The sequence below is a fragment of the Petaurus breviceps genome, unplaced genomic scaffold, assembly GCF_028583685.1.
Source record: "Petaurus breviceps papuanus isolate PSGF00001 unplaced genomic scaffold, PetGlider_PUasm1.0 37, whole genome shotgun sequence".
In the NCBI taxonomy this organism is placed as follows: domain Eukaryota; kingdom Metazoa; phylum Chordata; class Mammalia; order Diprotodontia; family Petauridae; genus Petaurus; species Petaurus breviceps.
Genome location: NW_027186296.1, coordinates 49,610,460 through 49,627,765, shown reverse-complemented (window position 1 = coordinate 49,627,765; position 17,306 = coordinate 49,610,460).

The following is a 17,306-nucleotide window of genomic DNA, read 5'->3' as shown; positions in this document are numbered from 1 at the left end:
ATCTGGTTAGTACTGGTAGCTGAAATAATTTCTCCTATATATTCTATGATGCATCTCTATTGATGTAACAATCATATCCATTAATTAACAATAAGCTCCCATTCTATTGGGGGAAATATGATAGAGGCAACCATGTGAATGCAAAATACATACAATATAAATGGGAAGTCATCTCAGAGGGAAGGCACAAGCCTAGGAGGGTGGGCAGAGGTGAAGAGAATAAGAAAGACCTCTTGAAGATGATGGCATTTAAGCTGAGTCTTGGAGAAAACCGGAGAAGCTAAGAATTGAAGTTGAGGGCAGAGAACATTCCAGATATGGAGATAAATAAGTAATATTCTGACATCAAAAGCAATATTTCCATTAGAAATCTTGAGGTGTGGCCTCTAAATCTTCCTCCCCTCCTATCATGAGCCCCTACTTTTACTTTATTCAATTCAATTAAATAAATATGTACTAAGGGTGTACTATATATACAAGGTACTGTGCTAGGCAAAAAATTCAATTACTGATTCAACAATCACTTATTTAGCACCTACTGTGTGCCAGGCAATGTGTAAGCAAGTATGACCTGAGTATACAAAGATAAAACAAAAGACTTCACCTTCCAGAAGCTTGAACTCTTCAAAGTAATTTGAGAGGGTGAGAGACCAGCCAAGTTGGTGGAATAGCAAGAACTAGCTCTGTTGAACTTTCATCCAAGAGTATTCTAAAAAGTTCTAGAAAATGTACCAGTCCTGATGGGGAAAAAAATCGCAGTGAGTCATTTTCCCAGTCTAGGACAGCATAGGGAGATAGACAGGTCTGTGGACACTAGGGATGAGATCTAGCTAGGAATGGTTGCAAGGGGTATTCCAGGGCAAGGACTGAACCAGGGCCTACTATAAGGCTATATACTAGAGCAAGAAGAGGTCGCAGATGTATAACAGAGATGCCTGTCCTTGTGCAAGGAGCCAGAACAGGTGCCAACCTACAGCTCTGTTACTCACTACCTATTGCTGGGATACAGATGCAATGAGGATGATGGAAAGGGGATTGTGCCTAGGAATTGCAGTCCAGGTCAAGCATTGATCATGGGCTCTAGGACATATGCTGTATGAGGAGCAATTACAGAAGCCATCAAAATCTGAATGTCTGACCCTGGGAGTAGAGTAGGGTCTCAGATCCTGCTCCTACCCCATTCTGATGCCTATGGTGGAATAACCAGGGCAGAAGGTATAGACCAAAGGAGAACCTTCAGTTCTATAGCTTTGAACTTGAGAGCTGACTGACAGTAACTGAATTCAGCAGCTGGGAGTCTACTTGGGCAAATTCATAGTTAAGTTGCTCAGATCTAAACCTAGATCAGAAACTTGCAGAGCTCAGACCAGGAGGTTAGCAATCAATCAATAATCATTTATTAAATGCCTACTATGAGCTAGGCACTGTGCTAAGCACTGGGGATTAAAAAAAAAGTCAAAAGACAACCTCTGTCCTCAAAGAGCTTATAATTTAATGGGGGAGACAACATGCAAATAAATATGTACAAAGCAAGCAATATACAGGAAAAATAGTTAATAATTAAAAGAGAGAAGGCACTGGAATGAAGAGGGACTAGGGAAAGTTTTCCTGTAGAAGGTGTGATCTTAGTTATGACTTAAAGGAAGCCAGGAAAGTCAATACAAAGAGTTGAGGAGGGAGAGCATTCTAGGGATGGGGGATAGCCAGAGACAGTGCCAGGAGCTGAGAGATGGAGTGTCTCATTCATGGAACAGCCAAGAGTCACGTTGTCAGTGGATCAAAGAGGATGAGCAGGGGGAGTAAAGTATAAGAAAACTGTAAAGGTAGAAAGGGGCTAGATTTGTGAAGGGCTTTAGCTGCCAAAGCATTCATTTTGCATTTGTTCCTGGAGGCAAAAGGAAGCCACTGGAGTTATTGAATAGAGGAGAGACATGATCAGACCTGCATATTAGGAAAATCACTTGAGTGGCTGAATAGAGACTAGATTGGAGTGGAGAAGAGACTTAAGGCAGGCAGACTCATCAACAGACTATTGCAGTAATCCAGGCATAAAACTGAATCCAGGCCTGAACTAGAGTGGTGGTAATGTCAGAGGAGAGAAGGGGGAATATTTGAGAGATGATGCAAAGGTAAAATTGATAGCCCTTGGATACAGGGTATGGGGAATATGGATATGAGAGAGTGAGGAATCCAGGATAACTCCTAGATTGTGAACCTGAGGGACTGAGAGGATGGTATTGCCTTCTACAGTAAAAGGGAAGGTAGGAGGTAAAGGGTTTAGGGGAAAAACAATGAGTTCCATTTTGGACATATTGAATCTAAGATGTCTACTCTCCAGTTGGAGATGTCTGAAAGGCAGTTGGTGATGCAAGATTGGAGATCTCAAGAGAGGGGAGGGCAGGATAGGTAGATCTGAGGATCATGAGCAGAGATGGTAATTAAATCCATGGGAGCTGATGAGATCACCAAGTGAAGCAGGACAGAAGGAGAAGAGAAGAGGCCCCAGGACAGAATCCTGAGGGACATCCACAATTAGAGGACATGATCTAGAGAAGGATCCCGGACAGTGGAAAGAACAGTAGGCTGGGAGCCCCAAACCCTCTGCCACTTATTTGCTGTGTAACTGAGTTACTAGTACCTACCTCCTCAGGCTGTTGTGAGTATCAACTGAGATGATATATGCAAGTGCTTTGTTAATGCTAATTATTATGAGGGAAGTCAGGAGATCAGTTTGGGTAGAGCAGGGAGTTCATGAAGGGGAATAATGGAAGGTAAGGCTGGAAAGGTAGATTATGGCCAGTTTACAGAGGGCCTTGAATAATAGGTTAAGGAATTTGCACTTTACCCTGTGGGGCAATGGGATAAACACTGAACATTTTGGAACTGGTGGGTAGCATTATCAATTAATCAGTCAATCAAAAAGCAATTACGTGTGCCTCTGAGGTGACAGGCACTGGACCAAGTGCCAGGTCTACAAATACGAAAGCAAAAATAGTCCCTGTCCTCAAGGAGCTTCCATTCTAACTGGAAGGATGACATGCACATGAAACATAAAACACATACAAACCAAATCCAAGATAACCCAGGCAAAGAGAAGGCACCACCGCTGTGAAGACAACATTTTATGAAGATTCATAAATGTGTGCAAGGATGGATTTTGAACTTCATGATTTAAGTGGAACAGCGTGCTACAAAGTAAATTCTTGGATATGATTGGGAGGTTGGCAGTGGGAAGAAAATCCCCAGAGACATTGTGAATGTTTAAAAAAAATGACCTCAAGGTCATTCCTGTCCCAAATAGTAAAGTACCTCTCAAAGAAAGAACCTTCAACTTCATGATCAGGGAAATTTTCCTGCTTTCCAGTTTGCTCCTGGCATGCCATTTATTTCTTCTTTGATCAGGTGGCCTAGGTGTTTTGTGTAACGTGTGTAAACATAAAAGCAACGCTTTCTTCCACTAGAGGAAACTGGTGACTAGTCTCTGGCCTCTGGCCAGGCTTTAATCCAAGCTTTAGAATGGACTGCCTTTCAAGTTTGGATAACAGCCTACTCAACTAGGGACAGAGCAGAAGGGAAGAGGGGTCGACTCTGGGGACAAAGGCATTTACATAGTGCCTCTGACTTAAGCCTCCAGAGGCTCTCTTCGGCCAAACAATGCCTGAGAGGGAAACGTGAAACTCTCCTTGGGAACCAACATGGCACAAACCTCCCTGACCTTTCCCGCCTGCCAAAGTCTCCCAGAGAGCAGATGATCACTTATCATTCTGGAAGAATGAACCCTGTAGTAAACAGGGAGCCACTGACCTCCAGAAAGCTCCCTGCATCCTCAAAAGCCATTTCCTGTGCAATTGGGAGTGGGAACTCCTCTGTCTCATCCCCAAACACTGTAGCATCTGTAGGAGAAGGAGAGACATATGTTTGGCCTCCAAGGCAAACCTTTTGCCAGGCAAGATAAAGTGATGCATTTCTCAAGGCAGTCTCTTTTTGTTCTCTGAACACATTCCAGCATCAAAGAACACGGTCTATACAGAATAATAAATAGGTGTTGGAACAATCACAACCTAAGTGTCAGCTCCCTCCTGCCTTTAAGCCTGGCAGGGCTGGGACCTGAGTTGTTTTATTTAACTATGAAACAGGCAAACACAAAAAGGAAGAGAAAGTGTCCCTAAGAACTCCCCCTGAACTTGTGTTTGATGTAAAAAAAAAAAAGTCTCTGCTCGTAAGAGGAGCAGTTGTATTTTTATTGGTTAGTTCTTGGGTCTTGCTGCCAACAAAAGTACCACTGGTAATAATAATTTCAAAATAGTAACATCTGAGCACCAACCACTGAACTATGACCTCATGTTTACGTCTTTTTTTTTTTTTTTTTGCTTTTTGGAGGGGCAATTGGGGTTAAGTGACTTGCCCAGTCACACGGCTAGCTAAGTGTTGTGTCTAAGGCCTTATTTGAACTCAGGTCCTCCTGACTCTAGGGCTGGTGCTCTATTCACTGCATCACCTAGCTGCCCCTCTCATGTTTACTTCCTAAGGGCCACCTCAAACCCTAAATTCTTTCCACATCTAGTCCCCTCTCCATTATTTATTTGGTCGATTGTCTATGGGGCAACTGGTTGCCACAGTGGATAAAGCTCTGGGCCTGGAGTCAGGAGGACCTGAGTTCAAATCTACCCTCAGCTGTGGGACCCTACTCAAGTCATTTAAGCCTATTTGCCTCAGTTTCCTCTTCTGCCAAATGAACTGGAGAAGTAAGTGGCAAACTGCCCCAGTATCTTTGCCAAGAAAACTCCAAAATGGGGTCATGGTGAGTGAGACATGACTGAAACAACTGAACAACAGGAGGTTGTCTATAGTGAACCTTTAATCTCATTTCTTCTCTCCCAATCGCCACACGGCATGCTTTCGTAGCTGGTTTCTGCTGGAGAAAAACAAACTAAAAGGTGAACATCTAGCCATGAAAAACATAATTAGGTCAATCTGTTACATGAATATGCAACTGGGAGGGGAATTATATGAAATAATATATTTTGTATTATCCATTGTTTTAGGTTATCCATGCCACTATTTGCTTAAATGAGGGTGATTTATTGAACAGATATCACAGTCTTGAATTACTAGTGAAAATGGACTTGAAATAATGGCCCTTTGATAATGCCTCCTTGGAGCCTTCCCAACCCAACAGGGTCCTTTTGTATTAGGAGAAGGAGGATGGTAAAGAACACTGGCTTTGTGTCAGAGGACCTGAATTCAAATCTCAGCTCTGTTACCTTTGTGACCTTGGGCAAGTCATTTAACCTTAGACAGCTAGTGGCACAGGGTTAGAGCACTGAGCATCTGTCCTCAGACACTTAGTAGCAAATCACTTGTCCCATTTGCCATAGTTTCTTTTTTTTTTTTTTAAAGCAATCAGGGTTAAGTAACTTGCTCAAGGTTACGTGGCCAGGTGTTTCTGGGTGGGTGCTAAGCGTCTGAGCCCAGGATTTGATCTCCAGGTCTTCTCAACACTGGAGCCGGTGCTCTTACTCACTGTGCTACCTGGCTGCCGCTGCCATAGTTTCTTTAATTGTAAAATGGGTGGATTGTTATGAGGATCAAATGAGATAATAATAATAATAGCTAGCATTTATATGGTGCCTACTACATGCCAGACACTATGCTTAATGCCTTACAAATATTATCTCATTTGATCCTCACAACAACCCTGTGAGGTACGTGCTATTATGATCCTCATTTTACAATTAAGGAAAGTGAGGCAGGGGTTAAGTGACTTCCCCAAGGTCATACAGCTAGCAAGAGTCTGGGCATGGGTTTTGAACTTGGATTTTCCTGAGTATAGTCCTAGCACTCTATCCATTGTGCCACCTAGCTGCCTATTTATTATTATTAACTATTATTTTATTGTTGTTGCTGTTATTGTTGTGAATGCATTTTTTCCCCAGAAAACTTGCTAAACATTTACCAGCACACTGATGTATACAGGGAACAACAAATAGGCCAGTTTGGCTGGAAAGTAGAACTTTTGAAGGGAAGTAAGCCTAATCAGCCTGAAAAGACAGACAGAAGCCAGATCATTAAGGCCTTTAAATATCAAACATTTTTTTAAAAACAATTTATCTTGGAGGAAATAGGGAAGCACTGAAGGATTTTCAGCAGGGCAGTGGCACAGCCAGACATAGGCTTTGGGAATACTGACTTGACAGCTATGCAGATAGTATTTATAAAGTGCTTACAGAGTAAGTGCTTAATAAATCCTTGCTCCCTCTCTTACCTTAGTCTCAGTTTCCTCATCTGTAAAATGAGGTGACAGGATTAGATGGCCTCTAAGGTCCTTTCCCAGCTCTAAATCTAAGGTCCCATGAAATGTTTGCCAGTGGACCAAGACATTGAGAAAGAATCAAGAGCTGAGGGCAGGGGCGAGCCGTTGTTCTAGCCCCTGACATGCCTCACATACCAATTTACAAGGTCGCTCTGGGTGTACCTCAACTTCACCTGCCTCTGTTCACCATTGACTTCTCACAGTATTTTCTACATCTATTCGACTGTTTCTTGCCTCTGGCCCCTAATCCAATCCCCACTGCCAATCCTGAGGGAGAAAGAATACAGTTTTCCTCATACAATTTGCAGAGGACACCCTTTAAACTTTCAGAACACCTATCAACTTCACAGCTGGTAACAGAGATGAGAACACAGAAATCCCCACTTAAATCATTTTGCTAACATCTGTGACTATAACTGGTTCTTCCATTGAAGAGTATTCCCACACTCCACCGAAAGTGGACTATGATTTATCCAAGCCAAGAAGTTAAATGAAAGGAACTACAGGTATCATCCGGCAATTTGTTTCTAGTACAACATTTTGTTGTAGCTGGCCAGGGTTTAGGGAAGAAGGAGCAAGTCTCCACTCGGTCTTCTCTGCCTATTGCAAAATTACCTCTTTCCCCCTCTGCTTTTATCTTGATCTCAAGATATTCTCTACACCCCAGCACTGAGTCTGACCAGCACAGAACTGCAATAACTGTCTCTCAGCCAACTTGGCCAGAGGACAAGGGAAGCAGGGGCTCCTTTGGGCTTTATGTTCCAACATACTTCCACCCCCTGCAGAGAAACACTAGAGTAATGAGGCAGGGATGCAATCTTAGGGTCCTTTTTCTCCACACTGAAAAAAGTGTTTGAGAGGAAAGGAAATCCTAAAATGTAAACACCACCTTTCAATCACCTTTTCAGTCTTTCTCTCAAACATACTGGCAAACTCACATTGATGTTCTGTCACACACCAAGAATCTATTGTTTCTCACTGGAAAGCATTTTTCTCTTTAAGCTGAAGGACACTGAATACCAGATAGATACTTACCCAATTTCTCCTTCCCCCCTCATCTTATCTCATTTAGACTGAAAATCAGGGCAAAAGGGAGGTTTTATGCAGGCAAATTTCCATGGTGTATTTTGGTGTGCTTTTCAGTCATTTTTCAGTCTTGTCCAACTCTTCATGATCCCATTTGGGTTTTTCTTGGCAAAGATACTGGAGTGGTTTGCCATTTCCTTCTCCAACTCATTTTACAGCTGAGGAAACTGAGGCAAACAGGGCTAAGTGATTTGCTAGGGTCACATATCTAGTAAGTGTCAAGGCCTGATTTGAGCTCAGGTCTTCCTGAATACAGGTCCAGGAGTTGTACAACTTAGCTGCCCTTTGATATCATCAGACTACTCTTAACCATCTCTATATTAATTTATCCTTGTTTTCAAGGCATCTTTGTTGGAACCATTTTAGGTACTATGGAGGAAATTCTCCCCAGATAAAGAAACATCTGAAAGTAAGAAAACAGAGATATGGGGTTTGTTCTTTAGTTCCCTCCTTATTAGTGATAGTAGGATAAACAAGAATGATTTTATTTTTTTTTAAAGCAATCGGGGTTAAAAAATTTTACAGCAAGTTTCTTTGGTAAAGGCCTCATTTCTCAAATACATAGGGAACTGAGTCAAATTTGTAAAAATAAGCCATTCCCCAGTTGATAAATGGTCAAAAAAAATGAATAGACAGTTTTCAGAAGAAATCAAAGCTATCCATAATAATCACATGAAAAAATGGCCTAAATCTCTACTGATTAGAGAAATGAAAATTAAAGCAACTCTGAGTTATCAAACCAGATTGGCTTTTGTAACAGAAAAGGAAAATGACAAATGCTGGAGGGGATGTAGAAAAACTGGGATACTATTGCACTGTTGGTGGAGTTGTGAACTAATCCAACCATTCTGGAGAACAATGTGAAATTATGCCCAAAGGTCTATAAAACTGTGTATACCCTTTAACCCAACAATACCACTAGTAGGCCTGGATCCCAAAGAAATCAAACAAAAGGGAAAGGGATCTATCTGTACAAAAATATTTATAGCAGTTCCTTTTATGGTGGCAAAGAATTGGAAATCAATAGGATATCCATCAATTGGGGTATGACTAAATAAATTCTGGTATTTGATTGTGATAGAATACTATTGTGCTGTAAGAGATGACAGGCAGGATGGTTTCAGAAAAATCTGAAAGACTTACATGAACTGATGCAAAGTGAGCAGAACCAGGAGAGTACTGTACACAGTAATAGTAATATTGTAAGGATGACCAACTGTGAAAGATTTAGCTATTCTGATCAAGACAATGACCCAAGATAATTCTAAAGGATCCACGAGGAAAAATGATATCTACTTCCAGAGAAAGAACTAATGAATCTGAGTGCAGATTGAAGCATACTTTTTAAAAACTCTATTTTTATTGTTCTATCTTGTTTTCTTTTGCAACATGGCTAATATGGAAATATGTTTTGCATGACTTCATGCATATAACTGATATCAAGTTGCTTACCTCAAGGAGAGGGGAGGTGAGGGAGAGAGGAAGACAACTTGGAATTCAATTTTTTTAATGTTTATTAAAATTTTTACATGTAATTTGAAATACTTAACAAAATAAATAAAAATAATAATTAAGAAAAAAGGTGGGGAGATTTATCATTTTAGAGATTTTCTGACAATACAGGGAATTCTAAGATTAACCTTAGAGAAATGTATTTATCACAGAAAGAAACCTGGAATTTAGCAACTCCTACGACCCCAAATCCTGCAATACTTCCCCATTTCCTTTTTTTTTGGGGGGGGTGAGATGGAGGGAATGCTGTTGATTGGCTGTGCAGTCCAGGTGATCCCCAAAAGATGTAAATACCCAATCTGTACCTTAAGAAGTTAAAGCTTCAACTAGCACAAATGATCTTCTTTGGAGAACTAATAAATTTGTTTTCCTCTCAATCTGGCTACTCACTTTTTGGCCTCTGGTTTTACAGACCTTATCATGAGCATGATTATCCCTGGGCTCTCATGGAACCCAGATTGGGAAACTCCCACAGTAGTCTTTAAATGTACTTCAATTCCACGAAAATTAAGCCTCTCTAAAGCTTACACTATACTCGGGTGCTTGAGGATGTGAAGACAAAAAATCTAAAAACATAATCCCTGACCTCAAAGAGCTTAAATCGCTAACAAGAAATTTTTTCCAGCCAGAAATCATGGGCACAAAAATAACCTTTCATACAGATTTAATTTCAGAGAAATTGGCCATGTCATACCAAATCACAGCTGGAAGAAAAAGAATCCTAACAGAATCAATTACAAGGACAGCTGAGCAAATATGAGTCTGCATCAGTGTGTAAATGAACCAATTTGCCTTTTCCCACTCTGGCAAAGAACTGGACTACTGTAATGCATTCTAGCACATCTTTTGTGTGCTAATGTTGATCAGAACAGGATGGAGGAAAGAAAAGAAAGGAGAAATCCTCTTTCTGCCTTCAGATTAATACATAATGTGCTAATCATAGCCACAGCACCTGTGGAGAAAGTTGTAGGAATCCATTTCACCTTGAAGTGCTTATTAAACCAGTGGTTGTCACTGACAGCCTCCAGATTCACACTCCAGATTTCTAAGTCCATTGATAGGTGAAATCATTATCCTTCAGAAAGTAAGAAAGTCTCCTTTTCAGAGGTAGAAAAGTTCTCTCGTTTGCCAGTATGAATCCATTCACTTTCTGTATTTTAAAAATCTGTCTAAAGAAAGATGGCCTCAGAGTCAGGAAGACCTGGGTTGAATGAATAAATGAAAATGAATTTATGAAGGTTTTATTAGGTGCCAACCATTATGCTGAGGATTGGGATACAAACACAAAAGTAAAGACAGTCCCTGCCTTCATGGAACTTCTGGTCTAATGGGGGAAATGGCACACACAGGAAAGTGGTGGCTAGTGATATCTCCATTCAGGAAAAATGATAGAATGGTTGGTAGGGAGTTTATAGGGGAGGTAGTTGGAGAATTGGGTTCACATTCAGCCTCTGACACACACTGGCCATGTGACCTCAGGCAATTTACTTAAATTCCCAATGCCCCAGGAAACTCTCAAAGACCATAAATTGTCAAAAAGCTGCTGGTAGAGGAAGTTGCTTACTTAAGATGTCCTGACACCAATGTGATTACAGAATCATTAAAAAAAATTTGTCCAACTCTTCTGCTGCCCAGCCACGTTCCCATCCAGTTCCTTGGCCATCACCTGATAGGAGGTCTTGGGTTTATAAGCCCTGCAAAATTACAGCAATGCCAGATCATTCTCCAGAGACACCTACACTCAGAGATAAGAGCAGAAATGCTTCTGCAGATGACACAATTGTCAATCACCTTCTGCACAATTCTAGGTACTCTGGGAGTACTCAAATATTTGACTGAAAAGAAGAAGTGGGGGAAATCAAGCCTAGTCATTAACAAAATGACATTAGCAGTTTGATATTAAAATTTATTTAAGATTAAAAGATTAAAAATCAATGTTTGATATTAAAAATAATCCTTCTGGGGAATCTTCTCAGCCAGTTGATAGTAGCAGGGACACTTACACAATGTATATATTCTTTGTGTGTCCATATGGCAGCATAATTTATGAGCATATTCTTATGGAATGTGATTCCATATTGCCTCATTTCATATTCTGCCATGCAGGCACATTATAATTCTATGACCCCTATGTAGAATTCCTTACCACCCTGAATAGGGTTTCACTGTGGTGAGCTCCTAGTGAATAGTAGTCCTCTACTTGTCCATATACTTAATATTCTTGAATTACTGAGCTTACTAGCTAATAGGAAATTTCTGTATCTTGGATGGATGTTTTTTGAGTTGCACAATAAAATTCCACACAATTTATGTTCAATTTATCCATTGGACTGTTTCTCTGGATTTTACTAGCTATAAGCATAAGGCTAAAAGCTTTCAAAAATTTCTAATAGCTTCCAACTTTTTACTATATAATCAGATATAGAATACGGCAAAAAGCAGAGCCAAGTAGAACAAAACACACTGTTCAACTGAAGTTATACTTTGAATGATTGTTGTGGTATGGGATTTATATCAGGGACAATATTGGCCTCATTCCTGAATGAGAAATTTTTGAAATATGCATTATTTTAGCGTTTATTTTATTGTCTTAAGATGCAATTCAAAAGTTATACCCAAGTAGGCAACTGTGGTGGAAGATGGCAGAGCAGGGAGAGAATATGTGGAAAAAGAAGGTTAATATGATCTTACTGTGCAAACATTTGAACATTGCATCATTGTATTTACTTTAAAACTGGGCTCTCAACAGTAACATTTAACCCAGTTGTCCCCTTCCCCAATGTCAGCAATAATTTCACTTGCAACAAATTAAATGTTAAAAAGATGAAACACTGGGGGTGGCTAGGTGGCGTAGTGAATAGAGCACCAGCCCTGGAGTCAGGAGAACCTGGGTTCGGATCCAGCCTCAGACACTTAACACAAAAACTAGCCGTGTGACCTTGGGCAAATCACTTAACCCCAATTGCTCTCCAAAAAAAGGCAAAAAAAAAAAGGAAACATTTTAAGAACATTAGAATAGTCCATTGATGGTAGAAAGGAGTAGGAAGAGGGTTAGAAATAAAGTTATACTTACCTCTGCCCACCAGTATATTGATCTTGCAATCAACTAAATTCTTAATGATTATTATCTCCTCTCCTTCCCCTACTGTGGTGCAAAAAACACCTGAAGTCAAAAGATTTGGGTTGTAGTTCCTGACTGTCACAAACTAGCTATGTTCATTTGAACAACTCATCTGTTAGTCTTTAGTCTCATCTGAAAAAATAAGAGGGCTGCTAGAGATAATCTTGAAGGTTCTTTTCAGGTTTAAGATTCTATGATTTTGCAAATGTCACTGTACCCCCACTCCTCCCAGTCTTGGGATTATATAAAATACATATTTATGCATAATGTACAATACAATTAAAATAGGAGGAAATACCATGGATAGAGAATGATGAACCTGGAGTAAGGAAGACCTGAGTTCAAATTCTGCCTCAGACACTAGCTGGGTCACCAGGACAAGTCACTTTACCTCTACTGGCCTCAATTTCCTCATCTGCAAAATAAGGATAATAGTACTTAACTCACAAGGTTATTGGGGGCAGGATTAAATGAAGTAATATTTGTAAATTGCTTTGAAAACCTTAAAGTGCTATATAAATGCCAGCTATTATTATTACAATGTGAAAGAAGACCCTACTTTTTGGATACACTGCCTGAACAAGTAAATAATATTCTGCATTAGCCACGTAGGAACATATAGAAGACCAGATGCTTTCCATTTGTGACAGGTCTAAACTCTGGCAAAATCATGAACTATATACAAACATAGGCTCACATAGCTACAGCTTGAAGAGACTTCAGAGGCCACCGAGTTTAACCCTCTCATTTTAATGATGAAGAAACCAATCTCAGTCCTAGCCTTGCCATTTCCTTCCTGTGTGACCTTGGGCATGTCACTCAGCCTCCTTAGGCCTCAATTTCTTTATGTGTGCAAAGATGAGGTTGTATTAATGTCCCTCTCATGACTATATCTATAATCTGAGAACCATATCTTAAAAAGCAATAAATTCAGTCATGGGCCCTGTGTTCAGTTCCCAGTTTTGCTATTTTTTACAAATCATTTAATCACTCTGTTCCTCAAGTTTCATTATCTGAAAGATGAGGCTATCCTTATTTCAGAGGACTGAGGAAGCATGTTGCCAACCATCTTTCAAAAAAGTGAGACACTCAAGGTTGATTGAGATGTGCATTTTTGAACATGGACAATGTGTGGATTTCTTTTGTTTTGCTTGACTATGCTTATCTCTTACAAAGGAGGCTTTATTTTTTTAAATTGGGAGAGTCAAATTGGGAAGGAGAAGGGGACTAGCTTTAGGGAAAGAGAAAGGAAGAGAAGAAAGAAGAGAAGGAAAGGAAGGAAGGAAGGAAAAAAGGAAGGAAGGAAAGGAAGGAAGGAAGGAAAGAAGGAAGGAAAGAAGTAAAGAAGGAAGGAAGAAAGGAAGGAAAGAAGGAAGGAAGGAAGGATGGAAAGTCATTGCAGTATTTAAAAACAAACAGAAGAGAACATTAAGAGGTTCAGAAGGAGACTGACAAGGAGGGCAGCTTTGAAGCTAACATAGGAGGCAACAATTTAAAAAGACTGAAGGACCAATTTTCAAGATATTTGAAAGTGGAGTTGATGCTAAGCAATTAGAAAAAGTCATAGCTGATAATGAACAACCAAAAAAAGTGAATGGAGAAGCCAGCATTAACTACCAACTCACATGCCAAAATTTTGATCTCTATAAAATCTTTATTAGAATGATCTCAAATGCATTAAAGACACTTTTGTTAAAAATATGAGGAAAGAGGCAAACTTTTGCAAAATGATTTTCTATATCAGACTCTGTTTACACTCACACAATTGACCCCAAAGGGTAGAGGATAAAAGATCCCATTGCATCTATCTATTGTTGATGGTTAAAGGGCATTTTACTTGATTTGGTAGAGCAAAATGCAATCTTAAAGGTTCTTAAAATGAAGGGTTTGCATAATGATATACAAATACAAGGCAAGACTATACAACATTCCTTAATTAATAAAATTACTAAGGCAGTTTTGCTGTATAACCCTCTATCAATATTATGAGACATAAAACAGGGAAATGTATGTTGGTGGACTAAAGGTGTTTTTCCCTGTTATGGAAGTTGTCTTTTGGAGTCAAAGGGAAGTGACCTTCCTACAATTTTTTTCCAGATGTTCTGTTTGCTCATAATATTGTGCTGACTGTATCAGGCCCTAGAGTACTATAGGACCTCCTCAATCAAATTCTTGACTGCTGAAAAGAGATCAGTAAAAACAAGTCATGCAGGGGGAAAAAAAACTATACTAAATATATCAAGAATTCCCAGACTATATAATATGGTTGTATGGTAAATCCATTCGGTTAAGTCTGTTAGTAAATTTATCTTGGGTAGTCACTGTAGGAGGATAATGAACTGGTCCTAGAGTTAAGCAGGAAGAAAAGAGTGGTCTAGATTGCTCAGAAAATTGTTCAGAACTGTCTAATTCTGAGAACAAAAATCTTAGCACCATTTTTAAGCACCATTATTTTTCTCATAATGCCATATGGCTGTGAATTACAGAACACCACAATGTCAAAAACATAAATATTACAGGTGTCCCCAAAGTCAGTGAAGATATAGATATATGGAATATAGGAATATAGGAAACTATTACCAATGATTATTTGAATACAATAAGCAGCATAAAAGTTATTATGGAAGAGATATATGATTAGGAAAGGAGAGGAACTACTTATAATTAAACTGATGAATAACAGGTTAAAAATGTGGGCATTGCATTGGAATCCAAGAAATGCAAAAAAGACCTAGAGAAAACCTCCTAGTTCATTGAGCAGCTTCTTCTCTGGGGAGTATTTATTTGAGAACATAAACAAGAATCATATGGAAGGAAAAACACATGGAAAAGTTGTGATCTCTGCCATGAGACAGTGTCCTCACTGATGAGATCACAAATCTATTAGAATATTGAAGTACATGTGCAAAATACTATTCTAGAGACTTTGAGGAAGACAGAACTTTAATAGAACATGGTGATTACCCTCATGGAGTTTACAATCTTGTAGGGGGAAAATGTGTTAACATATTCAAATATTCCAGGATTTGATGATACACACAATACATACATATTTATATATTATGTAAGAAAATGCAAACAAAATATTATGTTGGATCATAGAGAAAGACTATTACTGACTGGGGGAATTAGAAAAGACTTAATAGAGAAAGTGCCTTTTGGACTGGGTTTTAAAGCAATAGGATTTTTTTTTTTTGCTTTTTGGAGGGCAATTAGGATTAAGTGACTTGCCCAAGGTCACACAGTTAGGTTTATGTGTGTGTGTTAAGTGTCTGAGGCCAGATCCGAACCAAGGTCCTCCTGACTCCAGTGCCGGTGCCTCTATTCACTGTACCCGCTCCTATGCAGTAGGATTTCTAAGGTTGGTGGTGATGGAAAGCAAGTTACATTGAGGGTTCCCTCCATACCCATTTCTTATGAAATGAGCTTACTACAGTATTTATTTATTTTGAAGTATAGCTTTTCACTTAAAAATCAGAATTTAATTACACAGAAACATTCATTTGCTTAAGAAACAGTTTAACATTATTTCAGATTCACGCATCTGTGGAAATATGCTAACCGAAGAGCTCTAAGTGAGAATCAGGATGTATAGTGCAACTATCATTTTGTGCTCAGTAGAGGTTCCTATTGCTTCTCTGCAGAGGTAGTACCACAGAATGCTAATTTTTCCTCATTATCAAACACATAAAAAAGCTCTGTCTGCAAGACAGAGTTAGAGCTGACTAAATGTAAATTTAATACGGTCCTGAGCATGTTGCATTGTGAATAGCAGCTTTTACATAAGCCTTAAGGAAAGAATCCTTTCCTCTCCTCCTATCTTTTTTTTTTTTTACCCAGATGGCATCACTTTTTGCACAGAAAAAGATCCTCCTCTCCCAAACTAGTTTTTAAATAGGAGGGCCAGTGACTCATGATAGAAATCTCTATTGGTTAAAAAAAGTGAAATTGTCTTACTTCACATATTTATCCATCTTAATTGTTCTAATAGAAAAGTTCATTGAATTCCTGATTCCAAACAACAGGTCAACTCCTACATATCTAAGTAATAATCTACCACCACCAAAACAAAGAAATTCAATTTGTCATTTTCTATGGCATCAATCATATCTACACTTACCTCTTCTCTTTTTTTTTTTTGGATTGTTTTTATTTAGGAACAAACTTTGTGTTTTCAAAATGTCATCATGATGAAATTAACATTTTATTTTTCATTATAATAAAATAGGTCATGTTAATACCCATTTAACTATGAAACTGTTTGAATTTTGTTTCTCCTTTCAGAATAAAGAGGAAGAAAATTGAGACTTACTTCCAGTGAGAAGAGCCCAAGTTTCGATTTCCTAACCATTAAGAAAACAACTGTCTGTGATTTGGAAATAATTTGATTTTTGTTGAATCCACTGCATAAACAGAGATCCTCTCACATAAACCACACGTCAGTATCTTTCTGAATCCTCATCCTTTTTGCCACTGTCTTCTCTGGCAGCATACATAGATCTAAAGGGCTGCTCTTGAATCCTTGAAGAAGTAAGTATGTAGCAGAGAATGAAATGAGTACTAAATCCCCAGATAATACTCTATTGGCTGGCCAGAAGTCCTCTCTTTGAAGAAATATCTATTCTAATACTAAGCAGATAAATCTATCTTACAACACAAGTAACCATATTTTCCCTTCCTGTGGCAGAATTGGGTTAGTTGTCATGGAAAATGAGAATAGTGAATAGAAATATTATATTAATAATTTAATTAATATTAATAGATTACAGTTACTGAGCAGACTAGGTGGATCTTAGCTGTGATTCTGAGTATTCACTCAGTTGACAACACAAGATTACTGAAAGAGAGCATTCAACTTCTCTATTGATGATTACCATTTACAGGTTTCCTAATGCCATAAGTTTTAAACAAATAGTGACAGACAAATACCACTATTTTAAAATTTAGTAAGATCCTTGCAAACTGTTTAGAAAACACAGTCAACCTTAAAACACATCTAGGTGGTGCCAGAAATAGAGTGCTGGGCTGGAGCGAGGAAGACTCATCTTCTGAGTTCAAATTTGGCTTAAGACTCTTAATAGCTGTGTGACCCTGGGCAAGTCTTTTAACCCTGTTTCTGTTTCCTCATCTATCAAATGACCTGGAAAAGGAAATGGCAACTACTCCACTATCTTTGCCAAGAAAACCTCAAATGTGATCACAAAGAGTCAGGCACAACTGAAAAATGACTGAACAACAAAAGATAATTATAACCTGAATGTCACTTCACCCCTG